Below are 22,752 nucleotides of genomic sequence, written 5' to 3'. Positions count from 1 at the left end.
GAAACATGGAATATTCGGGAGAAATCCTGTCCAGTGTTCACCATAAAAGGCCAGACATTCAGTTGCAAATCACTGCCACTTTGTGCAGCCTTTAGAAGTCCAGAAGTCAGAAAAAACACCAATAGTGAACTGTTTGAGGCAATTTCGTCATGCCACGCCTCAGTGAAAATGACAGATGCTTGAATCTGGGACCTCGCAGTGTGACGTCGCACATCAATTCAACGTCCACAGAAACACTATATGGTACTTATGGCAATGATATCAACAAAACAACCAGATCAGGGACCGTACCCGTAGCGGCCGACCACCCGTGGCAACCCCTCGCCAAGACACATGGATCTGAACCACACATCTGCAAAACAGGTTCCAGCCAGCAACTCTCACAGCCTGTACCATCCCTTTCTCCAGCATTTAGTGGCCTCAATAAGACGATGGTGCCAGGCCTGTATCAGTGCTCAAGGTGGACACACTAGCTTGCCACTGACTGTGTGAACTTCAATCTGGACCCCCTCTAGTGATGTGGCTCATTTGCATATGGCAGGTGCACCCTTTTCATGGACTGTTGCTCATTTCCATGCCTTCAGACATTTGTCTTTCCATATTATAACGTTTCATACACGGCAGTAAAAACTTATTATCAATTATCTTTGTCTTTTGTGTGTCACAATAACTTTTGCCTTTTAGTATATATCGACCAACAACTCCTGCAATTGCCTTGGACTATATGCAGGTGGGGGTTTTTTTCAATGGCATGTTTCTTTACCATGGACATTTTCTTAATTACAGGGGTTGCACCAAGCGCAAAATAAAATTTTATTTTACCCCATCTATAGGAGAAAATAAATACAGCATATGTATGAGACATGAAAAATTAATTACAGCAACCATACCCATCCCCACCCCCTCCACCTCCTCCACTGATAAATTCTGGAAGAACCCTTACTTGGTACCGGGTTAGTCATTAGTCATAAGCAGTGTTTCCCCTAGGGGCCTGTCAGACCCCGCACCGAGCCCCTGAATTATTTTACTGGGACCGTGAAAATTGTAACCGTTAAAAAAAGGACTCGCCTTTGTGACCAATTCGCAGATGGAACTTTTTAAAATACAAAAACTATATATTCACCAAATAATAAGATTGTTTGAGCCCAATGGCCAGTGGGAAAGAAGAAACATTCAACCACTATGATGATGATCGTATAAAAGAAGAAAAACTGAACCACCACGATCGTATCACTAAAGATCTACAAGTCAGTTCTTTCAATTTCCTTTGAAATATATCCCAGCATATAAGTAATCTATGTCCCATTCCTGAAATGAATATGTCTACTGATGTTATTTTATTCAAGTCCAAGTTAAAAGGACGGGGGAGTAAATCGATATTAGATATCAATTTATAAGTAACAAAGCATGCATTTGTTAATGTCTAATTTCATTAATTTGTTTAATGCTTAATTCATTAATTCATTAATTCATTCATTCGTTCGTTCATTCATACATTCATTAATTATCTTTGTTTCGTACCCAATAGGCAATGTATTTTTTGTGGTGGGACGTGACTGTGTTGTTGATCATTCATTTATAGTTTAATTGCTTTAAATATTGTACAATATTAACTTTATCATAAAATAATGAATATTTTAGCATATTTTTCAATGACTAATCCACCCACCTGGTGTGTAAAGTGACAAACTAACAGACAATATCCGAGTTATATCAGTATTTCAAATTGTACAATGAAAAGTTCTTTACTTTCATTTATTGATTTTATCAATTATTAAAATTTAGCAAATGAATTTTGAAGTATGGCTAGTTAATCCACTGGCCCTATGATAAGCAAATTTGTTTAAATTCTAGAACACCAGAAGTAGGACTAGTGAATTTTCAATCATGGCTAGTGAATTTTAAAAAGCACTGATCTCATGGTTAGAGGATTTAAAAAAAAATTTTTTTATATATAATTTGAAAAATCAAGAAAATAAATGACAATTAAGAATTAAGTAATATGTATTATCTGCTTTACTTAGTCAAATAATTCCATACTTTCTTTTGAAATTATAGTTGATCAAAGTTTTGACATTCATGCATTCATTTCAACTTATTTTTCGTGCTTATATCCAATTAAGATTCAAGCACGCTGTCCTAGGCACACACCTCAGCTATCTGTCCAATATAGTTGGTTAGTTGTTAGTTGGTTAGTGAGAGATAAGAGAGTGTAGTGGCCTTACACCTACCCACTGAGCCCTTAAGAACTTGCTCTGGGTTGGAGCTGGTACAAAGCTGCAAACCCTGTACCTACCAGCCTATAGTCCGATGGCTTAACCACTGTGCCACCGAGGCCGGTGTTTTGACATTATACAAATAATAACATTTTTTTTTTATTGAAGTATATCTTTCTATAACTTAGTATAAGTATACATAACACCCAAATGTACTCCAGAATGCATCTAACAGCAACTGAATTTTCAATATTTTTTACAGGGGACCATGTATGCCCCCGAACCCTCCTAGCATTTTCACCCCCATTGGGGGTTAAGTCTACATTTAACTATTTTGCCAACCCTCTGAACACAAATCCTGGGGAAAACACTACAAAAGACTATTCATTAATACACTAATACCTACAATGATTAAAACTCCACTAGTCGTAAGTCAAAATATTGTTAATTGATACACTATAATACTTACAGTAATTAAAACTCCATTAGTCATTAAATAAAATACTGTTATTTGATACACTAATATTTACAGTAATTAAAACTCCATTAGTCATTAAATAAAATACTGTTAATTGATACACTAATACTTACAGTAATTAAAACTCCATTAGTCATTAAATTACAGTAATTAAAAACTCCATTAGTCATTTAAAAATAATTTGATACACTAATAAATACTGTTAATTGATACACTAATACTTACAGTAATTAAAACTCCATTAGTTATTAAATAAAATACTGTTAATTGATACACTAATACTTACAGTAATTAAAACTCCAATAGCTGTTAGTTAAAATACTGTTAATTGATACACTAATGCCTACAATAATAAAAACTCCAGTAGACAGAACACTGAATATGATACATTTATAGTCCATCCCACAGAGAACGCCTTTTTTCATACTATAGAATTTACAAGTTATTTATTTCTGAGCCGATTGTTTTGTAACTTTTTTTATTATTTGTTTTATTTCCAAAACACTTTTACTTTCTTCTTACGTCAAACCAAACTGAAATTATTAACAAAAATCACTTTTGTAGAAGGATGGGATGGACTATAATACACACAATAATTAAAACTCCATTAGATTCACATTATAAACATCACATCAAGATCAGGAGCCATTTTTCAAAGTTCATACATGTATGCACAGAAGGTAGAGAAGTCATTGACCCAGTATACATTTGTGTATGGGTGGGGTCCGAATGCAATGTGTACCTTACACACATTTCATAAATGAAAAAAAAAACATTTGTCAAAGTGAAGACAGTGATGTATTAAACATCAAAGCAAATCAGAATCCACATGACAATCTCAGCAACAATGGATTGCCAATCCATCAAAACATCATTGAAGCAATGATTAAATATTTTGTTTGTGATCGGTTTCTAATGACTTATAGTACATTGGCCAATTGTTCACAAATGAAATACAATGAAATACTAGCCTGCTGATTTGTTTATGGCTATGTGACATATACAGTAATTATTTACTGCTACTTAGTAAGGCACTGAGAAAAATGAATTAACTTAAAATGTGTATTAATGGTCCTTGATAAAAACTGGTACATGGGTGTAATCTGGTAGGCAGTAAATAACCCAACAATTGTACACAAGGGTTAGGGTCATTGTATGTTTTATAGCAACCTCGCACATGTGATAGCAATGACAACTGAAAATTGGCTGGTGCATTTTCAATGGAGTTCAGTATAGTTGTCATTTAAAATATGCTGAGGTGCTGTTAGCAGCAAAACATTACTTACTTATTACCAATAAATTAGATACCTCAGCTTGTTTTTGTTTTTTACAATAAAGTGTCCCATTCATGATACAGTATAATATGCTATCCTAAAATGAAATATTGTGGCAACACATCATTTTCAAAGACAGTCTATATTTCATGCTATATGGACATTAAGTCTTTAAAAATTAAGTGAAATTAAATCATGTTGCACTGAATTTTCTCACAAATAATTAGTATTTATGATTTAGGAATAAAAAGTGCACTATATTTTAATGTTACAAACATTTAACAAAATTAAGGCAAAAAATCTGTAGTGTCTGTCACCATCTAATAATTTTTGACTTGATCAAAAGAATTCTACATTCAATTGAGATTTACAAGTGAGATGTATGGAGAAGTTCTGCAAAGTAATAGAAATGTGAAATAGCTGAAGGATTTGAAAACATTACACGCTGAACGTGGATTTGTAGTGTCCGTAACCTTTCAAAAAGCATCATCATAAATTTAGATATGTTTTAAATTAAATTATAAAATCCCCCACCAAAATATGTACTTAAATTTTCTTGTACTTTATTTTATAAGGCTACAACATGTTAAAATAAGAACAAACATAAGTAATATAGTTGAATTGGTAATTGTTATTTCATCTACAGGGCTAGAAATTAAAAAAAAATCTACATGCACCAGGTGCATGCTAAAAAAAAGTTGCATGCACCATTAAAATACTGCATGCCCCAAAAATAAGGTAAATCCTGTTAACAATGAGGAAAATACTATTTTAATTACCTTGATTACAGTGTTAATTTTTTTGTATATGAATCTATTCGGAATTATTCGGCAATACCTATATTTATTTATTTATTAACAGTACCGGAACATTATACAACTGCATTTATTACTGATTCTTCCCCTGCGCGTGCTGTAACCTCACCGTGGTGCAGGGGTGTAACATTCTCTTTGAGAATGGCCAATACAGCACAAATTGAAGTTTAGAGTAAAATTCGGTGTCCGTAAAATTCGGTGATATTTGTATTTGTATTTTTGACACAGTTCTTTACACTGTTTTTGTTTAAATCTTGAATTTTTATATTGATGTTGATCATCACTTTATTTATTTGCATTACCATAGTTTGACACCCAATAGCCGATGTATTTTTCGTGCTGGGGTGTCGTTAAACATTCATTCATTCATTCATTCATTACTGATTCTTGATCAAATTTGAAAATTTCACCCAACGTAAACGCCTTACAGAAATCTATAATAGGCCTATTACAAAAACGTACGAATATTTGTGTTTTGTATTAAGCAAGTTATCAACTTTTTTAACTCGATAAGATCTGTTGGTATAATATAAATTAGCCTACGGAATTCGACGAGAAGTTGCGATTGAAATAATCACTGGCTGACTTCGAGTCAACTACACGAGTAACGCACCTGCACGTTCGCAATCATCTGATCAAGTGTGCCATATCTGAGGTCGAAAATGTTCAAGGCAGTTACGGTACTTTGTATTGAACACAGATCTGGCGGAGTTCAATTTGTCAGTGACAACAACTGTGTTATGCGCGTGGATACCCCAAAGTCGGTCTCGACCACCTTCCCTAATACCGTTCATGGATATAACCGAGATATTGCCGGCAATTTTCGCAAATATATTTCACGGAAATGACCGAACAATCATTGTTGTAAGTAGCCTAGGATTATGAGATACAGAATGGATGCGCCCATAAGATAAAAGTTATCGTTTTCATGTGGCGAACAGATTACGAAATGCATACGCAAAATTCAACAACTTGAGTCTGAATCTGGTAGACAACAGGATACTAGTATACGCAATACACAGTACTTGAAAAATATAGCATGCACCACGTGCACCCAGTTTTAAAAGTTACATGCACACGCAAAAATCAGCATGCACCGGTGCATGTACTAACACTGCATTTCGAGCCCTGCATCTAGCATTCAACCCTAAAAAAACAAAAAAATTAAGACTAGCAGGACATTCCTCATGCTAAAAATATTTCTGAATTGTGCTACGTGTTTAGCTAATTTGTAATTTGCATAACCAATTAAGTTCACAATGAGACATATCATTGAAGACAGAATCCTACCAATAACATACTACTAGGGGTGCTTTAAATTCAGTCAGGATTCTCTGTATAGTGTCCATAAACAAACAAGTAATATAGAAACTTTGTGGTAAAATGTAACTCACCCACAACTAAGTCACACAGTAAGTGATTCAATGTCAACAGTAATACCCGGAAAGTATAGATTTCATATGAATATGATATACTTTTGCAAATTACCACTTTATTACATATTTTTAGAGCTTAAGGTGAAATTTGAGGAAAATAAATATGTTCAGTTGATTGGTTATGCACACTACTAGATGTCACATCCAGTCATGAACAGTAGATCTGCAGCTGATGAAATGGAAACTATTAACATTCTGAGTAGTGCACACAAGATATCTCGCTCAACATCACACCAGTCGACATACTGTACACTGTATACAGTGCATTCCCCAATTCATATTTCCCGCTGTTTTGCACACGACACTCACCGAAGCAATTTAGTAACAGGAAATGGAAGAGAAGTCAGCTTCCTGTTTTTTTAGATTTTGTTTTTTCAATGGATTCTACCTTGGAATTTTTAGTTGATAAAGTGGTTTTCAGCAAGTACTTTTGCTTGACAACAATGGCAGCATGTTGCGGTTATTTTTAGGAATCGATAGCTGATTGTGACAGTTAATTTGATAATAAATCTGATCGTTTTACCAACAAAGAAAATCAAAAATTAATCCAGTAGTCTAAAAGGTTAATAATCATCTCAAACATTTTAAAACTGTATTTTTTACATATGGGAAATGCTATCTGTTTTGTTTCAAACCTTTTATAGTTCTATTCATTGTTGAAGGGTTTTATTAAAATTTATGACTACTGTTGGGTTTTAACAAAGTTACTGTTTAACTTGGGGTTAACAAAAATACCATTTATTTTCTGACAATTTCATGAACATTTTAATCTAGAACATTTTGTCTGCTATTGCCCATAACCAAATATTACTAACCTTACTATTTTAGGTTCTTTGCCTGTCTAGGTTTACTGTAAATAAGTATATTGTGCCTTACAATAACCCTATTACCTATAGGTGGACATGGAACTATAATTTTAAGATATTTCATCACAACTGACAGTTTTATTTTATCTCTTACAATCATATTTATTAGTCATGTGATGCATAAAAGCATACATGGTTCTTTAACAGTCATTTAAATCTTACATAAAATAAATATTATGTTTACAATTGTCTATGAATCGGACATCCTGGCAAATAAATACCACAGTATTAGTTTGATGAAGTGCATTTAATTCTTGTTATATATAAGGCTGTAGTGTCCGTAACCTTAATGTGAAAAAGAAAGAAGCTACTGTCATAAGCATAAGCTTGGAATTATAATTCTCATTGGTACCTTTTCCAATAGTGAAATGGGCATACTTTTATTGAAATAAACTTTAGTTAGATCTACAATGAACTGTTAATACAAACAGAAATGAAGTGTGAAACATTTTATAGATATATACTCTTCAAAAGAAGAAACGCAAAACCACATTTTCGTAACATTTGGAGAATTGATTTAATTATTGAATGGTGAGTCCGATAATTACCAAATGTTGCAGGATTGTTCACAATTCACTCTAGTCCATTGTGAGTAAGTGATAGGACACACCACCAAGGTCAAGGTCATCTGGAGTCAATACCGGGTGTGGCCTCCGCGTGTGTTGACAACTGCCTGGCACCGCCTGCCCATTGAAGCAACCAGAGTACGGATGACGTCCCAGGGAATGGTGGCCCACTCGGCCTGCAAGGCTTAGTCGGGCAGGGTCTGGGGCTGTGGTTGTCGCTGTCGGTACTCGTTTTTGCTCAATAGTTCAAATCCGGTGATATGGCAAGGAAGGACATTAATGTTGTTGTTCTGTAGGAAAGCCGTTGTGAGACGTGCTGTGTGAGGCCTGGCGTTGTCATGTTGGAACACTGCGTTGGCGTTGGCCATAATGGAACGATGTGTGGCCGGAGGATCTGGTCAATGTAGCCCTGTGATTCAGGTTGCCCTGCACGTGGACCAGGTCAGTTCTGCCATATGGCTGCCCACACCATGACACTACCCCCCGCCGAATCTGTCCACTTCCTGCACGCAGTTTGCCGCATAACGTTCACCACGACGCCTATACACGCGACATCTTTCATGACGTCGGAGCAGAAATCGGGACTCGTCAAGAACCACACCTGTCTCCAATACAATTGTCGATGAATCTGGCACCACTGCAGTCGGAGTCGACGGTGTTGTGGTGTTAAGATGACACCTCGAACTGGACGTCTGGCACGAATTCCTACCTTTCCGTACGGTCTGGTGAATCCTGCGCAAACCTGGTAGCTATGGAGGTGGCAGTAGTCAATCGAAAAAACGGGGGTAGTTCGACCGGATCTAGGGAGGTCAATGTTGATCCATGTTGCTGGTAACGGTCCCACAGTCTGGAATGGTGCTTGGGAACACAATATGCCCTGGCAACGGCCGTTCTGGATTCGCCTGCGTCTAGGTCGGCCGATGGCATTGTTTTCTCTGCGGTTCACTGAGACGTGGCATGTCCTGGATTTGTCAACTGTCGCCAGATACAGAGGCCAGGCAAGCGAACACCCTGCACTTTTATACTGTCGGTGTTCATGTTGCACGTGCAGACAACGCACGTGCAGTGGTGACATGGTTTGCACGTGGCTGCATTTTTGCGAATATTCACATTTTGGAACTTTATTGTACAGTAGCTGCGTTTTATCGAATGTAACCGTGGGAATGTGTTTGGGACATGCAATGACCTTATATTCACAAAGCATGAACCGGTAGGAAACATAAAATCGGAGTTATAACCCATTTGTACCCTTTTGCGTTTCTTTTTTTGAAGAGTATATATGGCATACTATAATAGTAAATTTATGGCAAAGAAAATAATTAAGTTTTACAACAATAATTACACCATTAATTTGTAAGTAGTAAATAAACATTAATTTAGTTTGTGTTTTTGTAGTTTTTTATATTTTGTAACAGTGTTATAGTACCATATTGTAGTGTCTATAACCAGCCTTTGTTGACAGATGAAAAAGACTCATAACCTTTTTGTTAATGATATTTGCTGAACAAAAGTTTGGACTTAAAAACTTTAAACATTATACATAAAAAAAATAAAAAAATGTTTTGAGTACGACAATTAAACTTTATTTTTGGACCCATGTGGAAGTGAATGGTGCCCTTTATTGTACAAAAGCCGACCACTACATCATTAAGTATTTATTAAACAATACCCAACTTTAGATTATAATAAAAGGAGGTTGGGGTACATGATATATTAAAAAAGAAAAACAAAAAAGTGCACTCTCTGTGTACATTGCTCACGTGAACAATGGGGTACATAGCCTAGACAAAGGGGTCAGTATTTCGGCTGACTGGTAACAGGAAAATTCACTTAAAGAACTATCTCATCTCTGGGCAACAATCTCATTGCTCAGCCAGCAGCTACCTGACCCAGGACTTCCTTACAATACAACATCCGCCAGATTAAATCTGGACACCACCGGGTATTTTTTTTATATAACACATTCATGCAGCAGGGACTTTGATTAAGTACTAGTTTGATAACAGCGTATCCTACGTCTTCACAGACTTCAGTATTAACCCTGTTACGAGCATTCTCAAGCATGTATCTTTCTGCCAATCAAGAAATCGGAGACAGGCGAGGGAAATTACTAATTGTTGATCAAATAACTATCCTTCGGTATGACGTACATCACACATCTGTTGTTATTATTAACTGGGCGCATGACGCAATTAGTTGTTTGGTTAATAATTTTCACTCCACAGTCATTTGCACTAACATCTGTTATGAGTTATTGTATTACATGTTACGTTCATTCTTCATGTATGCCCATGTCCTTTGTTCACCGTGTAATTATTTGTGATGATAGCATCATTATTTTTCAAGAGCAGAACAATCAATCACAAGTACAGAGAATCTATCCTAAGTGTATGATGAAGACAGCAGTTGTGGAAGATGAAAGAAAAAAGCCCTTTGTCTAATGTCACCTCAAGACATTGTTTAATAATGAGCTATTATGATAGCATCACACTGCATTCATCGAGAGTCTATAATACTACCAGGTTTTTTAGTCATAAAGACAACATATCACATCCCAGTTTTTGACAAACTCGTTGTCAAGCATTGGCTGCAGAAAAAAAACTCCAAGCCTGTAGGGTTTTGTCAAAAACTTTAAAAACCCACAAGATTATGATAACAATTCACACTTTAAATCATTGCCTGTCGATCTAGTTGATTAAAAAATACAATAAATCTATGAATTCATCATTAACACAGGTTATCAAAATTTCCCAATTTTATATATTACCAGTTCAATGTAGTACATTTACTTAATTTAAAATGTAGGACAATCTTCATACTTGTACAGGTTTCAGCCACCATGTCTAAAACCATAAATTGAGAACCATTCCCTAAACCCCATAGTGCATTTTCCCCTTTCAATTACATACACCCACTTAGCTATAAACGTTTTCTCACCAGCATACATAAAGCAGACGTAATCGCTCGCCTGATGTGACGTTGGTCTAGGATTGATTACTGTTGGTGGTCCCACAAATGGTATATTAAAGGCCTTGGTATGTGCTATCCTGTCTGTGGGATTGTAAAAAACAGTATAAAAGATCTCTTGCTACTAATAGAAAAACGTAGTGGGTTTTCTCTCTAAGACTATATGTCAAAATTACCAAAAAGTTTGACATCCAGTAGCTTATGATTAATAACTCAATATGCTCTAGTGGAGTTGTTAAACAAAAACAAATTTTAATGTAAGTGACAAAATAAAATAAATATATATGCATGTTCTTGAAGCATATTATTACATCTTTGATCGACTAGAATCTAATTGCCAAATGTGTCCTAATTCATGTATCATACATGTACTTGGTGTCTCGTGACACAGAACCATGTACATACAATCTACACTAGACATTTCCACTTCACCACATTATGGGAGGAAATTTCATCAGACAGAAGTGAATACCACGACACAAAAGGAAACTATGTAAATTCATTTTGTTTCATCAAAAATCCTTCGAGTGATTCCATTCTATAGATAACTATGTATCTGAACCTTTCTGAAGTACTGACAAGGTTATGAAATGCTCCATGGAAATGACCACCGTTTCTTCATTCCACTCTCCAGCCTACACAGAGCAAATAGTGTAACTTAATTCAACTCCCTCAGGTCAGCACACAAACGAGATTTGATTTGCTTGCTGTCCATTACAAAAAGTTAACCATTTTCAAGAATTCAAGAATCGCACAGACAGCAATACAAAAAGGCAGTGGGGAAAACGTCTAGCAGACACCAGCCGATTCACTGCTGCCAAACTAGACACGCTGCAGCCAAGGTTTTTGTGGGGACAATTTAAATAGCAAAACACATCACTTCAAGATGGATCGTTCTTCCAAATTAATGTCCTGTTTGCTTTGGACTGCAATTTACATACAAGAGAGTGCCAGTTATTCGGGTTATAAACTGGGCATTAATACAGGGAAACTTTCTTGAGGCTAACAATGCATGCCAATATGGTGGCTGCCCCTGGGAACGGATGGTGGCCGCCAGTGTAGTTAACTGAAATATGATGGGATTTACTACTCTGACACAGAATGTCTGCCTCCAGTCTTCACCATCAGGAATGCCATCGGGACCAATTACAAACACAACCGATATCACCAAACACGGAAAGTATAAATTAACACACATAGCTTGTACCCAAAACAATTAATATATAGAGACAGAGAGACAGACAGACAGACAGACAGAAAGGAGAAAGTGAGAGAGATGGATGGATGAAGATTTTGATCAATGGATGGATGGATTGATAGATGGGTAAATATTAAGGAGGGATGGATGAATAAATGGATGGATGGATGGATAGATACACAGATGGGGGAAATGGTTTAATCAACAGTAAAGTATATCTAAAATTAAATACTGCTACATAATTCGACTAATCAAAATATATATGCTCCTAAATGTAGACTTGCCTAGATTAAAAGAGAAGACATCTTTCATGTGAAACATTGAGATGATATTAACAGCTATTATATATATACTCTTCAAAAAAAGAAACGCAAAAGGGTACAAATGGGTTATAACTCCGATTTTATGTTTCCTACCGGTTCATGCTTTGTGAATATAAGGTCATTGCATGTCCCAAGCACATTCCCACGGTTACATTCGATAAAACGCAGCTACTGTACAATAAAGTTCCAAAATGTGAATATTCGCAAAAACGCAGCCACGTGCAAACCATGTCACCACTGCACTTGCGTTGTCTGCACGTGTAACATGAACACCAACAGTATAAAAGTGCAGGGTGTTCGCTTGCCTGGCCTCTGTATCTGGCCGACAGTTGACAATCCAGGACATGCCACGTCTCAGTGAACCGCAGAGAAACAATGCCATCGGCCGACTAGACGCAGGCGAATCCAGAACGGCCGTTGCCAGGGCATTCCATGTGTCCCCAAGCACCATCTCCAGACTGTGGGACCGTTACCAGCAACATGGATCAACACGTGACCTCCCTAGATCCGGTCGACCACGGGTCACTACCCCCGGGCAGGACCGCTTCATCCGGGTACGCCACCTTCGGGAACGATTGACTACTGCCACCTCCACAGCTGCAGCAATACCAGGTTTGCGCAGGATATCCGACCAGACCGTACGGAACCGCCTACGTGAGGTAGAAATTCGTGCCAGACGTCCAGTTCGAGGTGTCATCTTAACACCACAACACCGTCGACTCCGACTGCAGTGGTGCCAGATTCATCGACAATGGCCTCAACTGCGATGGAGACAGGTGTGGTTCAGTGACGAGTCCCGATTTCTGCTCCGACGTCATGATGGAAGATGTCGCGTGTATAGGCGTCGTGGTGAACGTTATGCGGCAAACTGCGTGCAGGAAGTGGACAGATTCGGCGGGGGTAGTGTCATGGTGTGGGCAGCCATCTCACACACTGGCAGAACTGACCTGGTCCACGTGCAGGGCAACCTGAATGCACAGGGCTACATTGACCAGATCCTCCGGCCACACATCGTTCCAGTTATGGCCAATGCCAACGCAGTGTTCCAACATGACAACGCCAGGCCTCACACAGCACGTCTCACAACGGCTTTCCTACAGAACAACAACATTAATGTCCTTCCTTGGCCATCGATATCACCAGATTTGAACCCAATTGAGCATCTATGGGACGAGTTGGACCGACGCCTCCGACAGCGACAACCACAGCCCCAGACCCTGCCCGAGCTGGCAGCAGCCTTGCAGGCCGAGTGGGCCACCATCCCCCGGGACGTCATCCGTACTCTGGTTGCTTCAATGGGCAGGCGGTGCCAGGCAGTTGTCAACACACGCGGAGGCCACACCCGGTATTGACTCCAGATGACCTTGACCTTGGTGGTGTGTCCTATCACTTACTCACAATGGACTAGAGTGAATTGTGAACAATCCTGCAACATTTGGTAATTATCGGACTCACCATTCAATAATTAAATCAATTCTCCAAATGTTACTACAATGTGGTTTTGCGTTTCTTCTTTTGAAGAGTATATATTTCAATGTCAATTTGTGTTGCTAATAAATACACCAAACTCCTTAGCAACTGTAAATGTTGATCAATATCAAAGATATACAAACTGGTATCTGGCCTTTACCTGACATAACAACTAAAATAGTGACTAGGAGACCTACCTAATATATCGGCTATGTTGTTAATCTGTTAAAACTCTCAGACCTTTGCAAGTGGAGACAGTTGTGTAATTATTTTGTCCAGAAACTGAAAAATAGCAAAATAATCAACAATTAAAGGAAATTTATTAAACAAGCATTCTGAGAGTATCGCCTACCAAACGAAAACATTTTCTTATCTGTAATAAAATAGTTAAATCATGATGAAAGTCAAACTTGATCTGTAACAGTACATAATAAAGCTACACACAAAATTGCAGGACAATATTGTGAGGCATTGCAAAAAAAAGTCTGAAAACAACATTTTCATATCTCCTAAGTTCAAAGACTATAACTTAAAAATGTCAAAAATGGTTTAACTTGCCACAGAAATCAAACTTGATCTGTAACAGTATACAATAAAGCTATACACAAAATTTCATCTCAATATCTTGAAGCATTATGGAAAAAACATTCAGTGAACTGTATGTGGGACAGACAGACAGAGAATGGAAGGAAGGAAATGTTTTATTTGACAATGCACTCAACACATTTTATTTACAATTATATGGTGTCAGACATATGGTTTAGGACAACATATATATTGAGAGGAAACCTGCTGTCGCCACTTCATTGGCCACTCGTTTCGATTAGCAGCAAGGGATCTTTAATATGCACCATCCCACAGACAGGATAGCAAATGTCATGGCCTTTGATATACCAGTCGTGGTGAACTGGCTGGAACGAGAAATAGCCCAATGGGCCCACAGACAGGGATCGATCCTAGACCAACCGCGTATCAAGCAAGCACTTTACCACTGGCCTACATCCCAACCCGACAGAGAATGGTGACGAAACCTACTATCCCCCCCCCCCCCCCCCCCCCGGGTTGGATGTAGTGACATGCATTTAAAAATCTTAGAAATGTTCTACATTTCAAAACAATTATCTGACACATGCTAATTAAGGTGTCACATACTACGGTTGTCATCTTACATCTAAACATATTCTACCAGTGGAATCAGAAATATAGGAAAACACATTACTGTGTTAATGCAGAAGCCAGTGCATATATGGATGAATTATTCCCTATGCCCTGTGTTAACATACTTAATGTCAGAAAGTATACTTTAAATTCTAATAAAAACACATATGAATTGTCCTTGCTATTTTCCCCCTGCCCTCTTCTTTGGTACATGTAATTCTCAACAAAAAAAGCTTTGTGTTTTGAATTACCATAGTATGACACCCAATAGCTGATGTATTTTTCATGCTGGAGTGATGTTAAACATTCATTCATTCATTCATTCTTAAAAAAGATTCAGTATGGTAAAACCTGTATGAAGCAGTCACCTAAGAAAGCAACAACTTTTTGCCTGTTAAGATAGGTGGCTACTTAGTAGTCAATAAGTACTGCATGAGATGGTTTTGGAGAATAGTGAGTTGACCTCTTTACACAGGTGGCTGGTAACAAAAGGTTGTCATTTTATCATGTTTGATTGAATACATTATACTAACAAAAGTTGCATCATAATATGTTAAAAAGTTTTTAATTTGGTAAACAACAGAAAACAACATTTAAAGTTGGTAGAAAATATTTAAGTATATACAGCAAATTATATTCTAAATATAAAATGTTTTTAATCTACATTAATGAAATCTCAGTCATTTCTCCACAAAACTGTCAACTTTGATGTGCACCGCGCCGCGCACAGCACAGCACAACACAACACAGCACAGCACAGCACAGCACAGCACAGCACAGCACAGCACAGCACAGCACAGCACAGCACAGCACAGCACAGCACAGCACAGCACAGCACAGCACAGCACAGCACAGCACAGCACAGCACAGAACAGCACTACAGCAGTGTTATGGCCATGTACACGACAATCCATCATACCTGTACAGGTGTACACCTACCATCAAAGAGTCCTTGATCAAAAACAATACAGGTAATAATCCCATTTGATGAAAATGGCTTAAACACCTGCCACTTCAAAACTGTACGGCAATACAACTTCTTGAGTACAAGTCGAGTACAAGTCAACTACAGCTTATAGTAGTCTCACATACAACAAGTGGGGGAAAAAAAGGCTACAATTAAATAAGGTCTATAAAGTGCAAATAAACTTTTAAAAACAAGAAGAAAATACTTACATCACCTTATGCAGAAATGTACAAGACCACACTGTGAGTACGTTGGGTTTCGTGTGAAGGCAACGGACAATGTGCCACGTTAAAACTGCATGTAACAACACAAGAATCCCTGGATCAATACCTCCACCAAAATGAAAGCTTTATCTAGCAGTATTGGTGTACACGGTGTCACCAGAACTTCGTAACAGTGAGAAGAGGGGCAGGGCACTGTATGTGTGACATCGTACGGAATGTGAACAAGACTTTAAGATGAGGGAAAATGAAACAGTTAATTAAATAACACACCACACTATCAAGGTACATATATGTACATGTGCACTTCAATGACTGGAATATATCACTACCTTGTTTTAAAGTGGGTCAGAAAGTGGGAAGAACAAGACACTATTCACTACCACATCGTAAAGAAACATGCAACACATTTGAACATGAAGGAAACAAAAGGTTAAAACAAAATAAACACAACTTACACAACTTACATCACAGCTGAATGACCGCTGTGTGTGCTGAGAGCAACATACATGTAAGAAAAATAAATATAAAATGACAGAAAGTGAAATATTTGAAATGAGATGTGTAAGTTTAAGTTTAACCACACCACTAGAGCACATTGATTTATTAATCAAGAAACATTTTGTTTTTAATCTCTTGATTAGCCATATTTCTAGTCAACTGAAAATTGATTAGCAACTATTGTTTAATGTTTTAAAATTGTGTAGCGATCTCTGAAACATGCATAGCAAATCATGTTCCCTATGATTCATTTCATTTCAACTTATTTTTTTGCTTATATCCAATTAAGGTTCAAGCATGCTGTTCTGGACACAAACCTCAGCTATCTGGGCTGTTTGTTCAGGACAGTGGGTTAGTTGTTAAAACTTGCTCTGGGTGGGAGCCGGTACTGAGATGTGAATGTCCAATTGCTTAACCACGACACCACCAATACCGATGTCAAATATTTGGTAATTTTGACATACAGTCCTAGAAAAGAAACCCGCAACTAGGGATCTTTTATATACACTTTTCCAGACAGGACAGCACATATCATGACCATAGCATTTGTGGGGCACTGAATGGGATGTGAAAAGAAATGGGTGCACCAAGGAGTGTTAATCCAATGACACAAGCCCTCCAGGCGAGCACTCTACCGACCTCTGTGGTGTCACAATGAGATATGGATGAAACGACAGGGATATTGGTTTAATGACACAGTAAGCCACTGTTAAGCCACTGGCTATAAGGTGTGGGGTAAAACAAAGGAAAATATAATTGCTTATACCACCATTTTTTTGTATCTCTTAAGTTCAAGGGTCATAGGTAAATTGCTACAAAAGTAAAATTTCATCTGTACCCGTACATGATAAAGCATTACACAAACTTTCAGCTCAATATCTCGAGGCATTGCGAAAAAACATCAAGACAGACAGACAGACACAACTGACAAGAAACCTACATCCTCCCCCCCCCTTGATGGATAAGACTAATCAGTAGTCAACTTGGCATGAGAGTAAATCTGTTAACACCACCAGTGCCGGATTAATAAGGGGGCAAAGGGGGCAATTCTCCCATGCCCCCCTGCCAGAGGGGCCCCCCAGATTAAGGACTTTCTTTATTAAAAAAATGTAATAATTATAAAATTAGTTCATTTTTTAATTTGTCATGTAATTTATGTTGAGAGGCCCCCGAACCTGAAGTGTCCCGGGCCCCTGCCCCGGACCCCCCCCCCCATCCCCTCCCCAGGTCTAAATCCGGCCCTGACCACCATACACACATAAACATATAAGACTTTATTATCCAGTGATTGATGTAGCAACACATGTATACATGTAGGTTTTATTATGCAACAAGAACAGCATACAGCTTCCTGCATATAACTGATTATAAACGTTCATTTCCTGTAATAAAAATACAAGTACAGACAAATCAGTGTTGGGTGGCAACCAAAACCATTATTTAAAAAACCCAATATGCTTAATACCGGTCTGTTTGTATTATAAACACTCACTGGAAGATTAGCAAGATGGCCTTTTGTGACGGGTCACTTTTATTCAGTGTTGCCACATATTTTTAAATTGTTAGATAGTAGTTGCTACCAAATTGCTACCAAATTTATGATACACATATCAATATCTGACAATGCCTATACATTCTGATAAGCTATGTATAGTGTTCTATTCTTCATTGCATCTTCCTTCATCCTAATGAGGTCAAGACAGGTAGTGACACCTAATTTAATGCTTGTGCACCTGATGTCCAATCTGGGATCAATCAGGACATTACTGACCAGCTGCCCACCTCTACTTCACTAGTATTAAGTTTTGTATTTGTAATACTCTGCACAAAGAAGGTATTTCAACGTAAGTCAGATATTGAGTAAAAAGAAGTCGAAATGTATTGTTCATTACTTAGTACAGGTAACATGTGTTGCACGGCTTACAAGGTGTGTCACCCGACAAAAGTAAACGACTGACACGTCACTTCAATCAGCAGTATGACTTGTACACGTTTACAATCAACATATGTTACCAAGTGATAAAGCTCTTCTTATGTTCAATACCAATAAAATGTTTCTATAATGCAGTAAATCATAATCGTCATTTTTATCAGTTACTATGATTGCACACAGTAAAGAAAATAGTGCTGGCCAATTGAAAACAGAAAATATACATTAATGGTATTCTGTGATATCTAGTCATATGAGAAACGGGGAGGGGGGGGGGAGGCAGGGGAGGAACGACCCACTCTGCAATTATGTATATGTAGTTATTTTAATTATGAAGAAGCCATAATAATGGCATTTTATGACAAAACCTGATTTTATTCTGTAATTTCAAATTAATCATTCAAAAGCAACCTGAATCAAATGATAACTAAAAGCGGTCTCGTAAATTAAATACAGTACATATAAGACTTAGACATGAAGCTAATTAGAGCATTGTGGATTAAGGTCTGATCCTAATAATATGGGTATGTGGAAGCCACTGTATTATGTTATACTTGTGGTCAGTGGCAATTTGTTTCTCAAACAATACTTGGGGTTCTTGTGTGTTTGTTTTGTTTTGTTTTGGGGTGGGTGTGTTTGTTTTAAAATTATCTTGAGGTAGTGAGTACACAATACAAAATTGCCTACAACCCCCTCCCCCATTCACCTCCCAAACTGAATGAACTCAGGAACAGCCCTAACTCAGTTAACAGTAAACTATTAAATACACATGAGCACACCATGTCTCACTATGACTGTTTTGCTACTGTTTAGTTTACAAACTCGTATAAGTGATTTATAATTAAATCTCATTCTGGAGTAATAAAAGTATTTTAAAATCTCTAATCATGTATGGCACCTGAAGATAACACTCTAAAACACTTACCTGTGAGCATGGTCTGTGAATAGCCACGTGCCCACACACACACCAGGTTACCACCGAGATAACAACTACACCTACGTCAGGTTAACGCTTCGCGGGCCAGCCACGTCTAGTATGGATCTAATACAGGTACATGTGTATTTACACACAAAACCACTGGAGTTATTTCTATAGCATGTATAAAGTCACTGAAGTTATCTTGTATTTATTTCACACACATATGTAAAATCTTCATTGATAGATGTATACTCATGAATCATAGAATTCTTAATAACATATTTTAATATATGTTGTACAAATACAAACAAAAATGTATGGTTAAAGTATTGTCTCTAAAAAATTTTAGCAAATTTAATCTAACATGTAAAAAAAAACCTTCATTTAATAAATATGTATTTAACAATGACAGAATTCTTATAATATATTTTAATACATATTGTAAAAATACAAAATGTATAGTCAAAGTATGTCTTTGAAAAAATGAACTTGTACTTAACTTAACAAACCAAATTAAAACATTTATTTGATAAAATTAATATGTATTTATAAAACGATAGAATTCTGAAAACTGTAAATGATGAAATGAATGCAAACAAGATACTGAAAATATGATCACGTATGAGTATCAGTGCATTTACTTAACACATTATATTTTTGAGCAATAACTCCACCAAGAAAAAACAGAAGAAGAAAAAGAAGCCAATTTAACAGATGTCTGCATCTGTTAGAATGAAAGTATTTAATATTTTATATTCAATAGAAAATAATCATGTAACAAACATGAAAAAAACACCTTTAAAAAAATGCATTTACGTCTAGTGAAATGAACAGTCAACGAAGTGTTGTTGTTGTTCACACTAAGTAGATGTACTATTTTAGCTCCACACCTTGTCATTTCTGGCGTACCCTGCACAAGAGATGGAGGAAAGTACTACCAACTAATAAAGTATGGCCAGCTGCCACTGGTTTTTGTCAAAACAAAAATGCCAACCTCTTTTGTTTAATTGATGTGAGATAAAACTAAAGTATATTTATCAAAAACAATTCTGAATATTTTGTATTATAACAATGTGAACTTTTATAGATGCCTTTACCAGCCACATTGATAACAATATGCATTTCAATGCTTACCTACCGGCCTCAGTGGCGTCGTGGCAGGCCATCGGTCTACAGGCTGGTAGGTACTGGGTTCGGATCCCAGTCGAGGCATGGGATTTTAAAATCCAGATACAGACTCCATACCCTGAGTGAGTGCGCCGCAAGGCTCAATGGGTAGGTGTAAACCACTTGCACCGACCAGTGATCCATAACTGGTTCAACAAAGGCCATGGTTTGTGCTATCCTGCCTGTGGGAAGCGCAAATAAAAGATCCCTTGCTGCTAATCAGAAGAGTAGCCCATGTAATGGCAACAGCGGGTTTCCTCTTAGAATCTGTGTGGTCCTTAACCATATGTCTGATGCCATATAACCGTAAATAAAATGTGTTGAGTGCGTCGTTAAATAAAACATTTCTTTCTTTCAATGCTTACCTGTCCCATGCAGCAAAATAATATCATGAGACGTTATTTTTCTGATTTATAGTAATTTTAATGTATATATTGTACAAATATAAAGAAAGGAAAGGAAATGTTTTTATTTAAAGACACACTCAACACATTTTAATTACGGTTATATGGCATCAGACATATGGTTAAGTACCACACAGATATTGAGAGAGGAAATCCGCTGTCGCCATTTCATGGGCTACTCTTTCCGATTAGCAGCAAGGGATCTTTTATATGCACCATCCCACAGACAGGATAGCACATGCCGCAGCCTTTGATATGCCAGTCGTGGTGTACTGGCTGTGATGAGAAATAGCCCAATGGGTTCACCAACGGGGATCGATCCCAGACCAACCGCGCATCGAGCAAACGAAATATAAAGAACTGCACGGTGTTAACAACAAGAATGAAATGAAATCCTATCATGTTTTGAGGATGGAGATGCATGTATTTATAACTTACAAATTACAATAGTAAAATTTCTGCTCCATCATTACAATCAGTAAAGCCAGATAACTAGTTTTCATCGATTTCTCAAGAGTCGGAGCAATGAGTTCATTTTTCAATAAACACAAAAACAACCACACCCACCATACAGGTAGTTCCTTTCAACAAGTACAGACACTGGGCTTTGTTAATTGTATTAAATGTAATCAACACTAAACCCATGAAAATAAACAATATGTACTCACAAACAAATAACACAGTTTAAAACTGCTTCCAGCTGTGTAGCATTATATATTTTCAAATATTTTCTCTTTGTAGACTTTGCTGATGTATGTTTTTGTTTTTGCGAGATCAACTCTATGTTGATATCACATTCTGAATTTTCAATATTATAGTCCACATATATATATATACAAGCATTGTATGACAGTGAGCATGGCCAAATCCACATACAAGCATTGTATGACAGTGAGCATGGCCAAATCCACATACAAGCATTGTATGACAGTGAGCATGGCCAAATCCACATACAAGCATTGTATGACAGTGAGCATGGCCAAATCGACATACAAGCATTGTATGACAGTGAGCATGGCCAAATCCACATACAAGCATTGTATGACAGTGAGCATGGCCAAATCCACATACAAGCATTGTATGACAGTGAGCATGGCCAAATCCACATACAAGCATTGTATGACAGTGAGCATGGCCAAATCCACATACAAGCATTGTATGACAGTGGGCATGGCCAAATGACAGTGAGTATGACCAAATCCAGATGCAAACACTGTATGACAGGCAAGGATTAAAGGACTGTAGCCCATGTCTGGTGATTAGCCCGGTGAACCGAAGCTGATAAGGGCCGTAATGAACACATTCAGACTGGTGTCTCATCACCCCCATAGTCTGCTTCCTAATTGAAGAAGTGTAACTCCCAACACCAGCCACGCTTCGCTAGGTTCTGGTAACAAGGTACGACAGCATTTCTTAATAATACTTTCTCGTTGTCTCATTAGAGAGGCAGTCTTTACAGTAGTGGAACCGGTATCAAAGAGAATTCTTCAAAAGAGCTAAAGATGCATATACCCACAGTAATAGTATACTAGCGTGTTCGAATCATTAAGCTGCAAAAATGAGGTTGCTTATTCACAGTTGGAAGCTGTTAGACACTTTCGTCAGAAAAAGTAATTAACATGTAATTAGTTCATTAAAATAAACTTGGTGAAGTAATTGTCAATGTAATCTGTACAATGGAGTAGATGGAGCAGAAGATACAATAGCTGATGGAATTTTATCAAACCTGTTTAACCCATAATTAGTAAAAAATTATTTCGACAGTTTAATATTTCTAAACTTTACCAAAGATTGGGTAAGTGCTGTTTATAAGATAAAAAAATATATATACAAGCTAGTAATAATAAAAATTATGCAGGAATTTAAATTTATTACT

At 37.3% G+C, this 22,752-nt stretch overlaps 1 protein-coding gene across 1 annotated transcript in view; it reads right to left on the bottom strand.

Annotated features, from left to right (window-relative positions):
- Positions 1-22,752, bottom strand: part of LOC121380956 (polypeptide N-acetylgalactosaminyltransferase 5-like) — a 219,654-nt gene that overhangs the window by 103,336 nt on the left and 93,566 nt on the right. The window contains exon 3 of the mRNA XM_041510005.1: positions 13,807-13,891. The gene's annotated coding sequence lies outside the window, so the exon portion shown is untranslated. The remainder of the gene's footprint in view (positions 1-13,806; positions 13,892-22,752) is intronic.

The sequence above is a fragment of the Gigantopelta aegis genome, chromosome 9, assembly GCF_016097555.1.
Source record: "Gigantopelta aegis isolate Gae_Host chromosome 9, Gae_host_genome, whole genome shotgun sequence".
NCBI lineage: Eukaryota > Metazoa > Mollusca > Gastropoda > Neomphalida > Peltospiridae > Gigantopelta > Gigantopelta aegis.
This window is presented reverse-complemented; position numbering and strand designations above follow the sequence as displayed.